The following is an 18,945-nucleotide window of genomic DNA, read 5'->3' as shown; positions in this document are numbered from 1 at the left end:
CCAGTTCAGTCAAGCACAAATGACAGGAAAAAAAAAATATAACTAAAATATTACTAAAATATACACTAAGCTGTACATACAACCATTTTTAATTAATCCAATTTTAAGTAATCACCACTATTTGAGAAATACTAAGATGTATAAGATGGGTGATGGTGGCTCACAGCATTCAGTGAGGTGAATGTTCTGCCTGGCCTAGGAAGGGATGGCAACGCTGGTTTAGTGATATCTGGAAATATCAAAGTCAGATGTCAAGACTTAACCATCTCTCCACAATCTCAACTATTCAAGCTTCTTTTATATCTCTTTTCAAACAAAATCATTTTCTCAAACCCTAAATAGTGTTCAATTTTGATGATGATCGTTTTTTATGCTTTATCAATTTTACTCTCTTTCTGAATGTTACCAGTTTTCAAGCTGACATCCTGTAAGAACAGACAGTTCAGGGCATTCTGTTTACTCACATTGTTGACACTCGCGTTTCTATTTTATAAGCTGTTGTTATCAAGAGAGTGTGTTGCAGTTTAAGCTCAATGGATGAGCCATACGCCACTCACTGCTTTCTCATTCCCTCTCCTCAGAAAGAGGTAGGAAATACAATTAAAAATAAATAAATAATAATCGAAAACTGTTATAAAAAATGGATGTATACAAAGACAGATATAGGGGTTTTTGGATCTTTCCTTTTCTACCTATTGCTATAATGGATGCTGTTTAAGGAATGGACAGTCTTTCAATAGGCAGTGCTAATATTCTTGTGTTGCACCTCAATACAAAACAAAAAGAAGTATTTTAGATGCATCTGTATTTTGTTTTACATCTACACATGAGAATAGTGTCTTCTCCTCAGGTCATTATTATTTAGATTTTCTCTCATAACGAAAAGTAGTATCCAAAAATAATGTTGCAAATGGGGGCTTCAGTGCTTCTCAGCTCAGTGCCCCTATCTACTAACAACCTTTACCATTTTTACCAGTTCAACCGTCTTAACTTTCTGGTTGTGAATCACTATCTATACATTCTTCTATTTCCAGTCCCAGAGCTGCATATTTGTTCGTTAGAGGGACTTCAGGGGCAAGAGAGATGCTTTGCCTTCTACCCCACACAGAGGTGATCCCCCTGCTCCTGCTGTAGTGCAGATTGCCTTGGGGGAAAAAAAAAAAAAAAAAAAAAAAAAAATTAAAAAAGATGAACTGTATTTGAATGAGAGCAAAAAAATCTTGTATGTTCACTTGCTATATCATTTAAATGGGAAACATTCTTATAAATGTTGCTTAGGAAGTTGAATTCACTGTGGGACAAGACTTTGAAATGAAATAAAAAAGCTGAATCATTTTCGTAATCCAGAGTGAATAATTCACTCAGATTTGAGCATATGAAATATTTAAAAGTTCAAAAACTGGACCATGTAGTAAATTAATTTGAGGTTTGCAAAGCTTGCAATACATAGTCAAACTGTTATGTTTGTTCCAAGCACATAATAGCATATTAATGGAGCTTCATGAATCCATCTATCTCTCTATATGCCTAATAATGAAGTTATAGTAATACCCTTAAATAAGATACTGTTACTACAAACAGCTGGCTGATGCTAGAAAAATCTTCTTATGAGGAAAAACATGTGCTGGGTCTTCTAGTAGTTTTAGTTGGAGATGTATTCTCCACGTCAGTGGGAAATATCATTTTGACATAGTCTAACTTTTTGTACATCTATAAAAGAAAACTTATATATGTTCTAATACAATTTTATAAAATTTTATATAATTTTATAAAATTAAAAATATTTTTTTCTTCAAGGTAATGTAAGGTTATCATCTTTCTACTTCTTTTTTCTCGTTCTTTTCTATCCCTTTTCATTAATATTTATATCTCAATCAATTATTTTTAAATTTCAGCGTCAGCATTTAGACCCTCAAGATTCTGTATCTGATTCTGGATGCATTAGGTTAAAAAATAAGGTATCACATCAAGATTTATTAATAAGTAGTTATAATAGAATTTACAGGCATTTGTTGTATCTCACACACACACTATTTTCTAATTTAACTGTGCTGATCCAACACATAAAGGAACGATTACTTGAAATGTGGGCTATTTGCTTTATTTTTCTGTGCTTGAAAACTTGACTGAAACAAAATATAATAGAATCATAGAATGATTTGGGTTGTAAGGGACCTTTAAGACCATTTAGTTCCAACCACCTGCTATAGGCAGGGACACCTCCCACCAGACCAGGTTGCTCAAAGCCCCACCCAGCCTGGCCTTTAGTGCTTCAATGGGGGGAGGGGGCATCCACAACCTCACTGGGCAACTTGTTCCGGCGCATCACCACTCTCAAAATGAAGAATTTCTTCCTAATGTCTTGTCTACATTTACTCTCTTCCAGTTTAAAACCTTTGTCCTGTTGCTACATGCCCTTATAAAATGTCCCTCCTCAGCTTTTCTGGAAACATGTTTGTCAATAAAATGTTGTGGGACCATGATATTTTGAAAATAGCAATTCCAACAGCAATTAAATAACTTTGTATGTTCAAAGCACCATTGAAACTTTAACTAGTTAATCTTCAACCCCCAAGGAAATTAATGGCCTACACAAATCATAATGAAGTGTGCTCTTAAAAATCCCTAATGCTCATCATCTAGCATTTCTCGAATTAATAAACTGTTACCCAAAAGTCCTTAATTCTATAAATTTAATGACACAATTGCTCAGTGTCTTCCAAGATCTATAGAACCCGAAGAAGAATGACAGGGGACTGAGGGACACGAAACCTTGCTTTGAGATGTTTTGAGAATGACAAACTAGAACAAAATAGGACAACTATTCAGGATCTCTTATTGGATTTCCTTTACAAATAAAGAACTCTGAAAAGAGCATCTGACATTCATCTCTCCTGAATTGGTTTAGTAAATTAAAGAGGGAACTGTTACTCGGATATAGTGAAAATGCCAAAGTATCAACTCACTTATCATGCCCTAAATTAAATATCATATCACCCTATAATAATTCATGCTGTTAATCTTCACCTACAAAATGAATGAAGTGCAGTTTATTAAAGCCTGGTAATCTCAAAGTTCAAAATATTGCAAATAGGTACATTTGACTAAATTAATTACCATGCTTAATAATTCAGCACTTATCTGGCAGTGACCCTCCTGAATCAGACTTAAAAGTTCCAATGGGAAAAGCGTTCATTAGCAGACTCTGTCATTTATCAGCAATTTGCAGAAGGCATCCCTGGCCAACAGTCAAAATTTTTCAGAAAATCATTTTCGTAAGGACAGGAGAAATATATGGGAAGAAAGTTAGAATTATATCCTACTATTTTGTATTACTTGTTATATACTTTGTGAATATTTGATTTTATTTTTTTTTGTCATTGCAGGTGATTATTTAAACAATATACATGCAAGTATTTATGTTAGCATAACATTTCTGTTGTGTTTATTCTCATATGACTGCACATTCAAATATTAATTTATAAAAAATGTATAAAGTGTATTTTGAACATTCTATCACACAGATTATTTATTTACTTATTTTTGGTAGATGTAGAGGTAGTTGTGTATGCATAAGTAGATTCAGATGATGTAATACGTGTATATATGCAAAAGGGACAATAAAAATTCTCTTGAAGTTGCCAGGAAGATTACACTGATTTTTGAAAATGATCAAGAATGGTGAGTAGGAATGATGAATATGGGAGAGATTAGTGCTTAAAATGGCTAATAACTTCAATCTGTTTATACCAGTCGTTTTAGGACTCTTCTGTTGGCTGCAGGCTGAGGCTGACCTCATCAAGGTGATTCAGAAAGCTGAACATAACCTTTAAAACTCTGTTTAGAGAGATCTCATCCTTTGATTTTCCTCTTTCTGACTATAGGGGAAAAGTTAGGAATGGAAGATTCATTAAATTAATCTCTGTGAATTACTCATTCACATCAGGTTTCAGTTTAAAAACTTCTTTTATATTTCACATCTTTGGGAATTATTATGCTTTAAAGAATATATACATTTTATATGGATGGCAACTGCCTAGTCCCTTCAGAGGACATTTCAGTTGTGAAGTTTGCTAGAAGAAGAAGAACAGCAGGTGACAATCATTACCACAACTGTGCACTTACAGCAATATTGCACCAAGCAAGACTTCTTGATTCCCATTCATAAACTGATTCATCAACTGGAGAGAAATTGGCAACACTCCCTCACCCTCTTGTTAGAGGGTCCCATATCACCCATGAGAAAGTCCAATACAGTGTGGAGGCTAATGGTGGACTGTTGTGGCCTGAATGAAGTCCCACCACTGCTGAGTGCTGATGAGCGGGACATGCAAGAATTTCAGTATGAACTGAAGTCAAAAGTAGCCAGATGGTATGCCACAAATGAGACTGAAAATACATTTTTCTCAATCCCTCTGGCAGCAGAGTGCAGGTCACAGTTTGCTTTCACTTGAAGGAGTGTCTAGTACAGCTGGGATCAGCTGCCCCAGGAGTGGAAACAGCCCTGTCATTTGTCATGGGTTGATCCATATTAGAACAGGAGGAAGCTCCTGAGTGCCAGCAATACACTGATGAATCAGTATGTGGGGCAGCACAGCAGAAGGTTTTGAGAACTGGCTGTGCCATAAAGCTGCACGTGGAATCCAGTACTACTGATGCTATGTGGAGTAAATGGATTGCATTGATTGCACAGTGGGCTTGAATAGTCATCCAGGAATCTTGGAAGTGATCATCAGATAGGTCAAAGGCAAAAAATTTGGACTATCACCAGAAGAGGAAGTCATGCTGAAGAAGCCCTACTGTATAATGAATTACCAAAGAATGAGAAGAAATATATTTTGTTCACTGATAGGTCCTGTCAAATTGTGGGAAATCTTTGGAGGTGGAAGGCTGCTGAATGGAGACCAACATGACAAGTTGCAGAAACTGCTGAAGCACAAAGTGAATCAAGACGATTTGCAGAACTGGGGGCTAACTAGCTTTCTTTAGGTAGTGCTGAGTCAGAAAAATGGCTAGTGCTCTACTTCTATACTGACTTCTGGATGGTGGCAAATGCCCTGTGGGGCTGGTTACAGCAATGAAAGAAAAACAATTAGGAGCACAGTGGTAAACCCATTTAGTCCACTGCACAGTGTAAAGATATTGCTGCCTGAGCAGAGAATATGTTTGTAAAAGTACATCACTTAAATGCCCAGTTACCCAAGAGTCAGGCCACTGATGGCCAGAAACATATCTTACATCACATGCCACTGCCCAATACACCTTGAAAAGCAAGTCCTGTAATGATATGACACCTCAGAAAGAATAAATTTTCAAAATGACCTCATAGACACCTGGGCCAAACAGCATGGCACTGGGTTGTTGTATCACACTCCATTTTACACATCACACACCAGCCTCTGGGAAAAGCAAATGATCCAGTGGACTGTTAAAGACTACACTAAGATCAGTGTGCACTGGGACATTCAGTGATATGCTTTTAGAAAAGGCACCTGGTTATATAACACTTGGGGATCTGCAGTCAATCTGAATCTGCTCAGTCAGACTTCTTACATACTGCAGAAGGAGTTAAAGTCCCTGTGATGCACACAAAAAAGATGAAGGGTAGAGTGGTCTGAGTTATTCCTGCCTTGGGGGAAGGCAAGCCCATCTATGGGATTTCTTTTGCTCAAGGGCATGGGTGCACCTGGTGTGTAAGCTTGGTTCTATATCCTTTATCAATGGTATTGCTGCAAGAAATACACAGAGAAATGAATTCTGAAGGTACCAGAACTGGCTTCAGCATGCAGTAATGCAACACTGTGCATCATCCTTCTTGTCCTGAATGAATGTTACGGAAGATGAAGACCAAAGTTGTGAACTAAATGAACTGCATGGTCATTTTAGAGAAAGAGTTCATAGACTACAGGAATAATATCAATATGTATATATCAAAAGGCAGGAAAGGTGATGGAAATTAGCTGAGATATATGGAAAAGTGTGGGACCTGAGCATGACGTAAATGGCATGGGATAAGCAGGGGATATTGTTCTTCTTTTGGCTGGGACAGATTTGATTTTCTTCATAGAGTCTGGAATTGTGCCACATTTCTACTTCAGGAGAAAAACTGTTGATAATGCAGTGATGTTTTAGTTGTTGCTGAGTAGTGTTGCACAAAGCCAATGAAAGACATTTCATATCCTGCCAGTGACTGGGCCTGGGTGGGCATAATGAGATGGGAATGTGTGGAACCAGGACAGCTGACCTAAACAGGCCAAAGAAACATAACATGCCATATGACAAAATGTAGGAAAAAAAAACACCTTGAAAAACAGTGGGGAATGAATCAAGACAGGTTGTGGCTGCCTGGGAACTAGGTGAACATCAGCTGGCAGGTCATATGCAACTGTTTGTGTATCACTTGTTTTGTACATGCATACATATATATATATACATACAAATATATATATAAAGATTTATTTTATTTTATTTTATTTTATTTTATTTTATTTTATTTTATTTTATTTTATTTTATTTTATTTTATTTTATTGTTTGCTTGTTTGTTTTTGTCTTAGCTTTTATTTCAACCTACAAGCTATACTTTGTTTTTTTCCCCAGTTGTCTCCCAAATCCCACTGGGAGAGGAAGGAAGTGAGTGAACAAATGTGTGGTGTTCATCTACCTGTGCGGTTAAACCACAACAATTAATTTTACAAAGTTACAATTAATACTGTCGTGAGATTAGCAAATAAACTGTAAAGAATCTAGTGCTAGATGTGTTCTGTTTGGAACCAGTTCCAATTTTCCCAAGTTATGAAGTCCTGCAGAGAGAGGGGACAAGAGCAAAGACACATTGCTCAAAAACTGTAATTGTTTCTACTTACATGAACTGGATTATAAATGTTAAACATAATAAACTTTCAGCTCCCTAAAGAATCTGATTCCTTTCATTTAATCTATCTTCCTGGTTTTAATTAGTGTGATGGAAAACTCAATTACTTCTGAAATTATATCATTATAATTTGTAACCCAAAAGAATGGAATGTAATGTTTCTTCATTTCCATATCTCACTAAAAACAGGGCTTTAACGTTCAAAGCTGAGAGCTCTTGGGACAGGGAGGAGTTGCTATACTGGGTCTCGTTCGGATGGCACTAACTTTCCCCACAGCAGCCAATATAGGGCTGTGCTCTGTATCTGTAGCGCTGACATGAACCAGTGTTTTGTCTATAGCTGTACTAGCACAGGTAGAGAATAACTGTTTTCTCCCTTTGCTTTTGAGCTGCCTTTACTTGTTTTTATATTTTCCTTTAATGAAACTGTTCTTATATCAACCTGTGAGTCTTTTTCCTTTCTATCTTTCTTTCTTCCCCTGTTGTTTTGTGGGAGTGAGAGATCAGTGTGGTAGAATTACCTGGACATCAGTGTGAACCCAGCCTGCAACTTGTTCTATCACCTTCACTGTGTAATGTGTCAGAAATGGAAATTCTTGTTTAAAACACAAATATTCATTAATTTAATCAGGGTCAAGAGGATGATAGAGGGCTAGACCACAGGTTGAGAGAGCTGGGGTTATTTTTCCCAAAGAAGAGAACACCTTGTAGTGCTTTCTAGGACCTCAGGGGAGCCTACGGGAAAAATGGGAAGGATGGTGGTATTAAACTAAAAGGGGGTAGATTTAGATTAGATATTAGGAAGAGAACCTTTATCATTAGGCTCATGTAGCACTGGAGCAGGATGCATCCTCTCTGGATTGTTCAAAGCCAAACTGGACCAGGCTTTGAGCAGCCTGGCTTAGAGGACTGTGTCCAAGTCCCCATGGCAGGGAACTTAAAAATATATGATCCTTTCCAAGCCAAACCACTCTATAGTTCTATCTATGGAGCTAGTGGGTGTGCCAAGTAGGGACACGTGTACAAATATGTGAGACCAGCATGAAGTTCCTGAAATTACCTGGGACCAAATGTGTGTGTTTGTGTATGTCTCTGTGAGGCTGGGCTGACTATGAGAAGAGTGAGCTATTGAAGGGACCACGGGCTGACTGTATTGTTCTGTAGTGAAGGCTAGGTATGCATGCATGTTCTGGGAATGGTTGTGCCACGTGAAAAAAATGCTCAGCCTTGCCAGTAGCTACTAGCTGCTAATCTCCAAGGAATTATGTGTAAATAACTAATTTATTAATTTCTTACTTCTTTCATTGCCATTCTCCAGCCTCTGTAAGAATTTCAGCATCTCTCCTCCACAGTAATGTTTTTTGTTTTTTTTGCTGTCATTTTCCTTTCATTTTCTCTCTTTTTTTTTTTTTTTTTTTCTTTTTTTCTTTTTCTTTTTAATTAAACTGTCCTTATCTCAACCCACAAGTTCTTCCATATACTTTTCAGTTTTCTCCCTCATCTTTCTGTGGGGGTAGAGGGAATGAGTGAACTGAGTGACAGTTGGTCAGTCACACTAATTTATGAGAGCACATGAGACTGTAGGAATGTTTATTCCAGCAGTGTTATCTAGTTAAAGACTTGTAAGGTGGGAGCTGATCACAAGAAACAAACCTCCCAGTCACAGTAATTGGTTGGCTAACAAGCTACAGGGATTGCTTCCAGAAAGGATGAACCTTGCAGTTGGTAAGATTGTGAATCATGGGCTCCCAGACTGGGATTCAATAACTGCAATAACTGCAGGGCTCTACAAGACAATGGGGATGTGCAGAGGAAAAGTAGCAGGAGGAAGAAAGAGGAAGGTTTGGTAGAAAAAGGTACAAAAGGGCCAGTTGAGTCTGAAATGAGGCAGGTCAGTACACAGTCTGACGAAGTCCTTCACCTATCCTTTTATATTCATTTCTTCATTAAATATTTTCTTAACTATCTTTTTGCATATCCACATTCTCTTTCCCATGTGTACATGAACTGCAAGTATATTCAGCAGCTACTGCTGATGCCTGGATTTGGGTGAGTGAAACTCAGTGCCAGTTATTTCAGTGAGTGAGGGTCCTAATGCCAGTAGATGGAGGGCCCATTCCTCTGGATCTGAGATGGTCCTACAGACTTGGAGTTCAAAGTGCAAGCTACTATGTGATCAGTGTGAGTGATCCGGGTGCTAGCTACTGGAGTCAGACTGAGGGTGTAGGTACCCCCAGCTCTGGAATGAGCTGGGTTCCTTCTCCCTACTCCATGGCATAGCTGCATCAGGAGAACGTGACTAGCTTCAGATTTTCTGTGTGAGTTGGCTTCCACAGTGGGTCTGAAAGCTGCATTCCAGCACTCTACAATTTCTGTCACTGGAGGCCTTCACAGGTGGCAGGTAAGTAGTCCATCCTAACATCCTGGCACATATTTCCAACAGGTTCAGGTAACGCCCTTCCATCAGGTAACATTCCAAGGACCAAAACAAGGATCATAGATCGCTTCTGTTTACATTGTCTTCCTGGTGATGTGCTCATCACTATTTGCATTGCATTCAGCTCTTGGTCAAAGCAAGGTCATCAAAATACCACATCAGCAGAGAACTTCACTAAAAAATCCTGTCTTCATGTAAGATGAGTATTAGGAGAACCAGCAACAAGGACCCATCATAACAGCATTATATTGTAGGTAAGAAGACAAAAAAGCATCTAGAAGACATTGAAGAGTTTCACACTCTGTAATATAGACAGACTTTCAAAACAAGCACATAGAACTGGAAAAAAAAAATCAAATAAGTTGTCACATGTTGACAACAGTAAATGTAATCAGATTTCTTTGCAGTCTCAAATGTTGGTTATTTAAGTATTCAGAGAGAGAACTGTCATTTACTGAAATTTATCTTAAATGTAAGCACCAAAGTAGAACTGAGCCATTAAAATATTGCTATCCATTTTGTATGATGAATATTAGACAAGCTGTCTGACAGTATGTGACTCTAGCCAAATTGAATTTCACAAACATGGCAATCAGACTCATTGTAGTTAAGTATTAGTTTGCATTTGAATGCATTTTTTTTTTTTTTAATGCGTTTTAAAAAAACTCTGTCAGAGCATTTATTTTTGGGTGGTGGTGACTATCAGTCCAGAATAATAATGTTTCATGGAGGACAAATCTAAATAAAATTATGACATAAATTTGGACAAAAATTAATAAGCACTGTCTTACATTCAACTTGCATAAAATTAATAGGAACTGTCTGACCCATTCATGACCTACCCTGAGTTTGAAGCTGTTTTCCTCTCCTTTATTCTTTAGTCTTTCAAACTTGTTCCATGACATTTTGCTAGCAACTGCAGGAACCTGTGGAGCTGATTATATAAATTGCTTGCTCATTTTATATTCAACTCTTGAGGCAACAGGTGATATTTCTGAAGATTAATGAATAAACAACCAGCTAGTACTGGCTGAGTAGCACGTGTTGTTATGGTTTTCATTGAGTCATTACAATAATTTCAAACAATTGAAAGATAACAAGACTAGGAAATTTATTTTATCAGAATTTTATTTTAGATATAAAGGATATTTAATGCAATGTAACATCATGATAGCAATAAAAGCTGAAGGACTGGAGGGAGAGCAGTGGATGTAGTCTACCTTGATTTCAGCAAGGCATTTGATATTGTCTCCCACGACATCCTTATAACAAAGCTGAGGAAGCGTGGGATGAGTGGATAGTGAAGTGGGCTGAGAACTGGCTGACTAGCAGAGCACAGAGGGTCGTCATTGATGGTGCAGTGTCTGGTTGGAAACCTGTAACTAATGGTGTTCCTCAGGGGTCCGGTCTTGTTCAACAACTTCATCAATGATCTTGACGAGTGGATAGTGGCTACCCTCGGCAAGTTTGCTGATGATACGAAGCTGGGAGGATTGGCTGACACTCCTGAAGGCTGTGCGGCCATTCAGTGAGACCTGGACAGGCTGGAGAGCTGGGAAGTAAAAAAAAAGATGAATTTTAACAAAAGCAAGTGTAGAATCTTGCACCTAGGGAGGAATAATTGCATGCACCAGTACAGGTTGCGGGATGACCTGCTGGAGAGGAGCTCTGCTGAGAGGGACCTGGGTGTCTTGGTGGATGACAGGTTGGCCATGAGCCAGCAGTGTCCCCTTATGGCCAAAAAGGCCAATGGCATACTGGGGTGCATTAAAAAGAGCGTGGCCAGCAGGTCGAGGGAGGTGATCCTCCCCCTCTACTCTGCCCTGGTGAGGCCTCATCTGGAATACTGTGTCCAGTTCTGGGCTCCCCAGTACCAGCTCCCCAGCTCCCCAGAAAAAGACAGGGACATCTTGGAAAGAGTCCAGCAGAGGGCCACAAAGATGGTGAAGGGCCTGGAACATCTCCCCTATGAAGAAACGCTAAGTGAACTGGGTCTGTTGAGCCTTGAGAAAAGAAGACTGAGAGGGGATTTGATCCAGGTCCATAAATATCTGAAGTGGAGGGGGGTGGGGAGCAAAGTGGTGAGGCCAGACTCTTTTCAGCAGTGTGTGGAGACAGAACAAGGAGAAATGGCCAGAAACTGGAGCATAGGATGTTCCGCAAGAACTTCTTTACAGTGAGGGTGATGGAGCACTGGAACAGGCTGCTCAGGGTGGTTGTGGAGTCTCCTTCTCTGGAGATATTCAAGACCTGCCTTGATGCCGAACTGTGTGACCTGATGTAGGGAACCTGCTTTGGCAGAGGGGTTGGACTCAATGATCCCTGGAGGTTCCTTTCAACCCCTATGATTCTGTAATTCTGTGATTCTGTGAAGGGGGGTTGATCTAGGTAGTCATTGCTTCAAGACTGTCTGTGCATTAATCTGCTTATGGGAGGTGGTGAGTAGTTGCCTCTCTTTCACTTGCATCATTGTTATTTATGGTTCTACTTATTTTGTTTTTTCTTTTCCTCTTTCCCTCCTTTATTTTACTGTCTTTATCTCGACTCACAAGTTTTCTTACAAGTTTTTCTCTTTGTGTTCTCCTCCCCAGTATGAACAACTGTTTTTAGATTCTGACCAGGGACAACTCACTGTATGTGAGTGTATGCAACATGTGATGCATTTGATCATTACCTTCTGACTCACTTGTTTGAATTTTCTGAATGTTACAAAATTATCTGAAGCAAACACTTAAAAATACCATAGTAAGTAAAAACATCTCTAGATCTCAAAAGTCTGAAATTTCTGACTGTTAAATCACGAGATGTCTGTGACTCCTGGGTCAGAGCTTCAAGAGCAGACAAAACTGCCTGCAACTACTTGTCAACAAAAAATAAATCAAATTAAATTAAATTAGAAGCCAGAGAATAAAATCTGTTTGTTCTTACACACCAGATCCTAGTATAACATCTAGGACATCTGAATACTGCTATGGTACATTAATACAGTAAAACGAAAGTATAGCACTAATAACCCACAACAGCTACGTTCAAACAGACTCAGACCATACCCTTGATAACTTCTTGTCCTCAGATAATAGCCAGTGGCTGACATCCAGGGTAAAACAACATGTAGAAAAATAGAGAAAACTTTCCCTGTTATATTCTACAAATGTCTACATGAAATTTCTATCCAGCCTATAATTTTCATAAGCATCTTTTGATTCATTTTCCACAAACTCACTGAATTGTTTTCTTGATCTGTTTCTGTATTTGGCATCCACTACACCTGCCACAAAGTTTTTCTTAATATATATAACAGACTTTTGGTTGTTTTAGGCATAGCAGCACTAGTCTGACTTCAGCATTATGAATACTTTTCAAACTGGGTTATGTTAGCAAAGATGCATTTCACATTCTCTTTTTTCTTCTAAAGCTTTTCCTGGTTTATGGGAGGACGGTTGGGCTAGATGATCCTGTAGGCCCTTTCCAACCTTGTGATTCTATGATTCTATAATTCTACGATTCACCTTCCCCACCATGGGCTGTACTGTGTGCTCTGAAATGGTACACCATAGGCTCTGTCATTGTGCTGTAGGGGAACTTCTGCTCTGACACCTGAGAATCTCCTTCCTCACCTTCTTCACTAACAGTGTTGTCTTCTGGTTGTTTCTATTTTCTTACACTCGTAGTTGCTTAAATATGTTAACCCAGGGGCACAACTAACAAAGCTTCTTGCATTTCTCATTGGTACAGCTTTGGTCTGTTGGTAGTTTCCTTTGGAGCTAGATGAGTCTGTCTCTTAGGTAATACAGGACAGCTTCTGGACTCTTCTCACAGAGGCTCCTCCTTCAGTCTCTCTGACCAAAAGCTTGCCACACAAATCCAACACAACTACATGTTACAAATGATTGTCATTTCGGAGTGACTCAGTAAAAGCACCTTGGCTCTTCTGGGAAGTGTTGCACATAGCTTTTCATCAAGAAAGAGGAAATCTAAAGAAACAAAGCAAAACAAATCAAAATACCCTCTATGAATACATGTGTTTCAGTAGAATATCTGACAAAGAGCAAAAGATGAACAAAGATGGATATAAGTATTAATACTTTTAATAGCTTCTCAAGACATTGAAGCCCTTAAAGATTTATGCTAATTCAAGGATTAATTTAGATGTAACATGTTGGGGAAGAAAAAAGAAACACAAACAAAAAAACCCAAAAAACCAGAACAGATGTGTCCTCAGTTGCTTTCATATGTAAATCTATTTGTGATTTCTTCATGCCAGAAACTTTTCATCAATTCAGAGTTGTCATTTTCTGCAACTTCAAACAGACCTCTTCCATTGGAGTTAGCCTTTTGATGAGCATGGCACACTGAGAATCGAATCTTATGGAACAGACTGAAGATATACATCCTAAAGCTAAAATGGTATGTTGAAGAAGTGAAAGTTTAGAGCCAATTACATAGCACGGTTACTATAATTTATTTCAAATAATGCAGCCTATGCATACTGTTCCATAAATTTCTTATAAGTTAGAACTATAATTTAATTACATGACATAGTTGAATTTTACTTTTGCCTTGATTACCTCACATTTCTGGTAATACCTACATCAACATAAGTAGAACTATTAAGCGAAAGAAGTGTAGAAAGGCAGACTTACAGTGGCACAAAAAAATCATTATAGTAACAAAGGCATGCAAAATCTTGAAGACCTTATTTCCTTTGCAGGCAGGAAACCTTCAACAATTTGGAATAAGAAAACTGAACTTGAAATAAGCAGCTTCTTAGATTAGAATCTGATACTTGGAAAGAGAAAATTGATATGTCAGTGCAGTGCTTTAGGAAAATAGAAAAATAAAAATAAAAATAGAAGGGAACTTGCACAAGATAGGAATGCTTCTACCTCATGCTCTCCTCATTATACGCTGGGCATGTTTTGCTTACAAAGATGTACCAGAAAAGTGTGAAAAAGTTGTGCACTCTACCAACAAACAAAGTTTGCATAATACAACTTCTATGTTACCATCAATCTTTTATTTTCCCACACAATGAAGGAGAGAAAGTCTCTCATTTTTGAAATATCTTTATTGAAGAGGTGGATATGTTCTCAACCACAATATACATTACATCTTTAACAGAAGATTTTATTGTACATATAATTATAAAAAATAAAACCCAACTTTCACCTCTTGGTTCTCTGAGTTCAGACTGAAATAGAGCTTAATTCTCATCCCTTCTAGGCAGGTAGCACACAGTGAAAAAGGGCACTCAAATGCTTTGTAGTGCCCTCTTTCTTCTACCAATTCCCCAGTTCACATAACTACCTGGTGTACCTTTATCAGCATTACAGATCTTCTCAGCAGCCTTCATGAGCTGGAAAGCAAGTCAAGAAATTTTCAAAGAAACAATCTGAAGGCAAATTTGGAATGTCTTTTGCAGATTCAGAAATGTGGCTTGATATTTTTCATAGAATCATACAGTCATTGAATCACCAAGGTTGGAAAAGACCTAAAAGATCATCTAGTCCAACCATTCACCTATTTCCAATAGCTCCTAGTAAACCATGTCACTCAACACAACATCCAATCGCTCCTTGAACACCCCCAGGGCTGGTGACTCCACCACCTCCCTGGGCAGTCCGTTCCAGTGCCTGACCACCCTTTCTGAGCAGTAATACTTCCTAATGTCCAGTTTGAATCTCCCCTGCCACAGCTTGAAACCATTCCCTCTGGTCCTATCACTAATGACACGAGAGAACAGGCCGACCCCAGCTCACTACAACCTCCCTTCAGGAAGCTATAGAGAGCAATAAGGTCTCCCCTGAGCCTCCTCTTCTTCAGGCTGAACATTCCCAGCTCCTTCAGCCGCTCCTCATAAGGCCTGTGCTCCAGACCCCTCACCAGCTTTGTTGTCTTCCTCTGAACACATTCCAGGGCTTCAATGTCTTTCTTGCAGTGAGGGGCCCAAAACTGGACACAGTACTCCAGATGGGGCCTCACCAATGCTGACTACAGGAGGACAATCACCTCTCTGCTCCTGCTGGCAACACTGTTTCTGATGCAAGCCAGGATGCCGTTGGCCTTCTTGGACACCTGGGCACACTGCTGGCTCATGTTCAGCCGAGCATCAATCAATACCCCCAGGTCCATTTCCTCTACACAGTCTTCCAACCACTCCACCCCAAGCCTATAGCGTCACCCAGGGTTGTTGTAGCCGAAGTGCAGGACGGGGCATTTGATCTTGTTGAACCTCATCCCATTGGCTTCAGCCCAGCTCTCCAGCCTGTCCAGATCCCTCGCTACCCCCAGGCAGATTAATGTTCCCAGCCAATTTGGTGTCATCTGCAAACTTACTTTTGAAGTATTATTAAAAGCTTATGGTACTGTACAAGTTTATTCTATTTGTCTCTTGGGGTAGAGAAAATTAGAGGATCCAGAAGCAGGCTGATAAGTAAAAAAGAATGAGAGTAATATTAGCTTAGGCATCCTGACAGTTCTGAACTGCTCACTGTTTTAAATTACACCAGAACCATTACAAGCTCAAGTTAAATACAATACATTTGTCTGTCTCCTCACTCAAATATCTTCTTCCAAATGCATTGTTCCATCAAGGGAATTTCTGTCATCTGATATCCAACTGGAATGCACGGATTAATTGTACTGTCAACTGCTAATATTACATATTATTTTGGAAATAATAGCTGCCTTTTAAAAAACAAATGCATACAACATTTATGTAGTCTTCTACATATATTCATTTGTATTCATACTCACACATAGACATGTATAAATGAACATCAGATGGAAAAAAAGATCTTTCTTTCTCAGAGTTGGTGCCAGTCAGGTGCAATAGCTTCCATCGTGGTGTAAAATTAGTAGAAGTTCACCAGGTTCAACAAATTTTATTAAAAAACCCTCTGCTTGACTAGGTAATGTCATTCAAAAGAATTTCTTGATTCATGTAAATTTTCTCAGATGTACTTCAATTGGAATGCATCACATTAAGGTCATGACACTCCTGCAATCTGGTTTTTACAGAAGTAGTTTTTGTTAAGAACAGGGTGATGATCTTATCTTTAAGATTTCTGATGTTATTGGTTTGTGATACAATTTTAATGGGATTTAAAACTTTTAAATAAGCTTTTCAGCTTTCTAATCTTTAAACAGTGTTCTTAACATCTGCATTTTCTTCTGTGGAAACTACCTGTAGTTCCTCACTCTTTCTTACTTACAAGTAAGACATACTCCCTGATATCTCTCCAGCATTCCTTATGAGATGTAGTCATACATTTTTCTATCCTAGCAATATCATTTAGTTTCATTAGTATGCAGTTATCACTGGGGGTAGATTTTGTAGCATTATATAAAAGAACATATATTTAGCAAATTTACTAGAAAAAAAAAATATCCACTAAGCAGCATAAGAGAATGTAACACTCCTCCAAAAAGTTAACATAGCTGCCAGCCCAGCTGAAGTGCCTCTGCACCAATGCAAACAGCAGGGGAAATGAGCAGGAAGAGATGGAAGCTATGGTTCAGTTAGAAAGTTTTGACCTAAATGCTAACATGGAAACATGGTGGGATGAATCACACAACTGGAACACTAAGGTTGAGGATGACAAGCTTTTTAGAAGGCATAGGCAGGACAGGAGGAATATGGGGGTGGCTTTCTATGTTTATAAGTGCATCCTTTTTGAAGAGCTACCTCTGGAAAAGCATCCATGACATCTGGTGGTTGGGGTCTACTACAGACTGCCTGATTCAGGGGAGCTTGTAGACCTTCTTGCTTCAATTACAAGAAGCATCATGTTTTCAGGTTCTCATCATGATGGGGGATTTCAACTACCTGGATGTTAACTGGAAAACAAAGCAAATTGCAAGCAATCCAGGAGTCTGGTCCAGATATTCTAAAAACCAACCAGGGGTGAAGGATTATTGGACCTGAGAGCATAAAGTATTCCCCCACGTAAGAACTCAAGCTGAGGAGGAAGAAAACTGGAAGGAATAAAAAAGTACCTGCTGGTTAAACTGAAGGATAAGGAAATGTACAAGCAGTGAAAGCAGGTATGTGTAGCCTCAAATGAATACAGGGATACTGTCTGGACATGCAGAGATTGGATCAGGAAAGCCAGGAATAGATGGATCTTAACTTGATGAGGGATGTGAAAAATAACAAGAAGGCATTCTACAGCTTCATTGAGCAGAAGAGAAAGGAGAGTGTACTCCCTCTGACAAATGAGTAAGGAGAACTGGCTACAGCAGGAGAAGGCTGACATCTGCTGGAAAAGTAGCTCGGTGAGCTGTAAGCAATCCAGGCTTCTGGAGTGCATCAAGGATAACTTCCTGAGCCAGGTAACAGACATTTCTACTGGGGGGATGCCATACTGAACCATTTATTGTCCAGTCTCCTAATCCTTACACAGAGGGTTCAACTGCATCGTTCCTAACTGAAAAGTTTTACAGTCAATCCTCTCCCTTACATTCATTGCAGTTCCTCCATCTTCTCTGCCCCGTCCCTTTCTCCTAAACAGCCTATACTCCTCTATGCCAGCATTAATCAAGGGATTCATTCCAAGTCTCAGTAATACCAACAATACTATAAGTCAGGGAATTAAACCTGTTTCCATTTCTTCCTATTTATTTCACATGTTGCCTGTGTTGATGTAAAGGCATTTCAGGTAAGTTCATAAATCTCTGATGCTCTTTCAACCAGCTCACTTACCTACAGCTTTCCTGGTGGTATTCTCTTCCCTCGTCAAGCCCAGTTTAAAGCCCTCTCTACCAGTACTGTTAGCTAATGAGCAAATAAACACATTCTCCATGTAGACAAGTGGATCTTGATGTGTCCCAGAAGACCTTATGTCTCTGTGTCTCTAAGAATCTGCAATGGTTGCCAAAACCAAACTTTTTATGATTCTTCAATTCTACAACTCTGTGATGCCTTCATTCTGAACTGCTGCTAAGAATTGACACTGGAAGCAATCTCTTCAAATGCACAGATGGGTTTTGAACAAACAACAACAACAAAAACCCCCACTGGAATTAAAAATTACTATTTAAAAGTGCAGTATTAAAGAGACACAGAGATGTCATTCATTTCAGCATGTGTCTTTCTCAAGGTATGTATTTTAGTGAATGTAGATATACATATAAAGCAAATGAAAAGGCCCTGATCATTATGAATTTTTGGTTTAAAATCAATATTTTTTACACAGTGAGTAACACGTGTTTTCTCTAAGGATGTGTTTATGTTGTTTCTTTGTTATTTTCCTTCGTCTTACGTTAGTAATCAAGACTGAAAAACGTGGTTTTCTGTTTGTGTATGAGAAAAAAAAAAAAGCAAGAAATAAAACATAATGCATTGTATGGCTAGAAGTGACAGATACGGCAAGTAGGCAGTGCTGCCTGGAGATGTGAATCTTTACTACTTCTGACGAAGACAAAACTGTAAGTCAATTCATCTTCTTGAATTTAGTCTCCAGAAGATGTCATATAATATCTCAAGACAGATAAGATTCTATCGGGTTTCTGAGCTACATGGGGAAGAAGTGAAGTGTTTCAGCAGGTGAAATCCCTTATTCTCAATCCAAAATTAAAGATGAAAAAGAAAACAGCATTTCACTATTTCTTTTTCTGAAGGCAATTTGCTGCAGT

The sequence above is a fragment of the Excalfactoria chinensis genome, chromosome 8 (assembly GCF_039878825.1).
Source record: "Excalfactoria chinensis isolate bCotChi1 chromosome 8, bCotChi1.hap2, whole genome shotgun sequence".
In the NCBI taxonomy this organism is placed as follows: domain Eukaryota; kingdom Metazoa; phylum Chordata; class Aves; order Galliformes; family Phasianidae; genus Excalfactoria; species Excalfactoria chinensis.
This window is presented reverse-complemented; position numbering follows the sequence as displayed.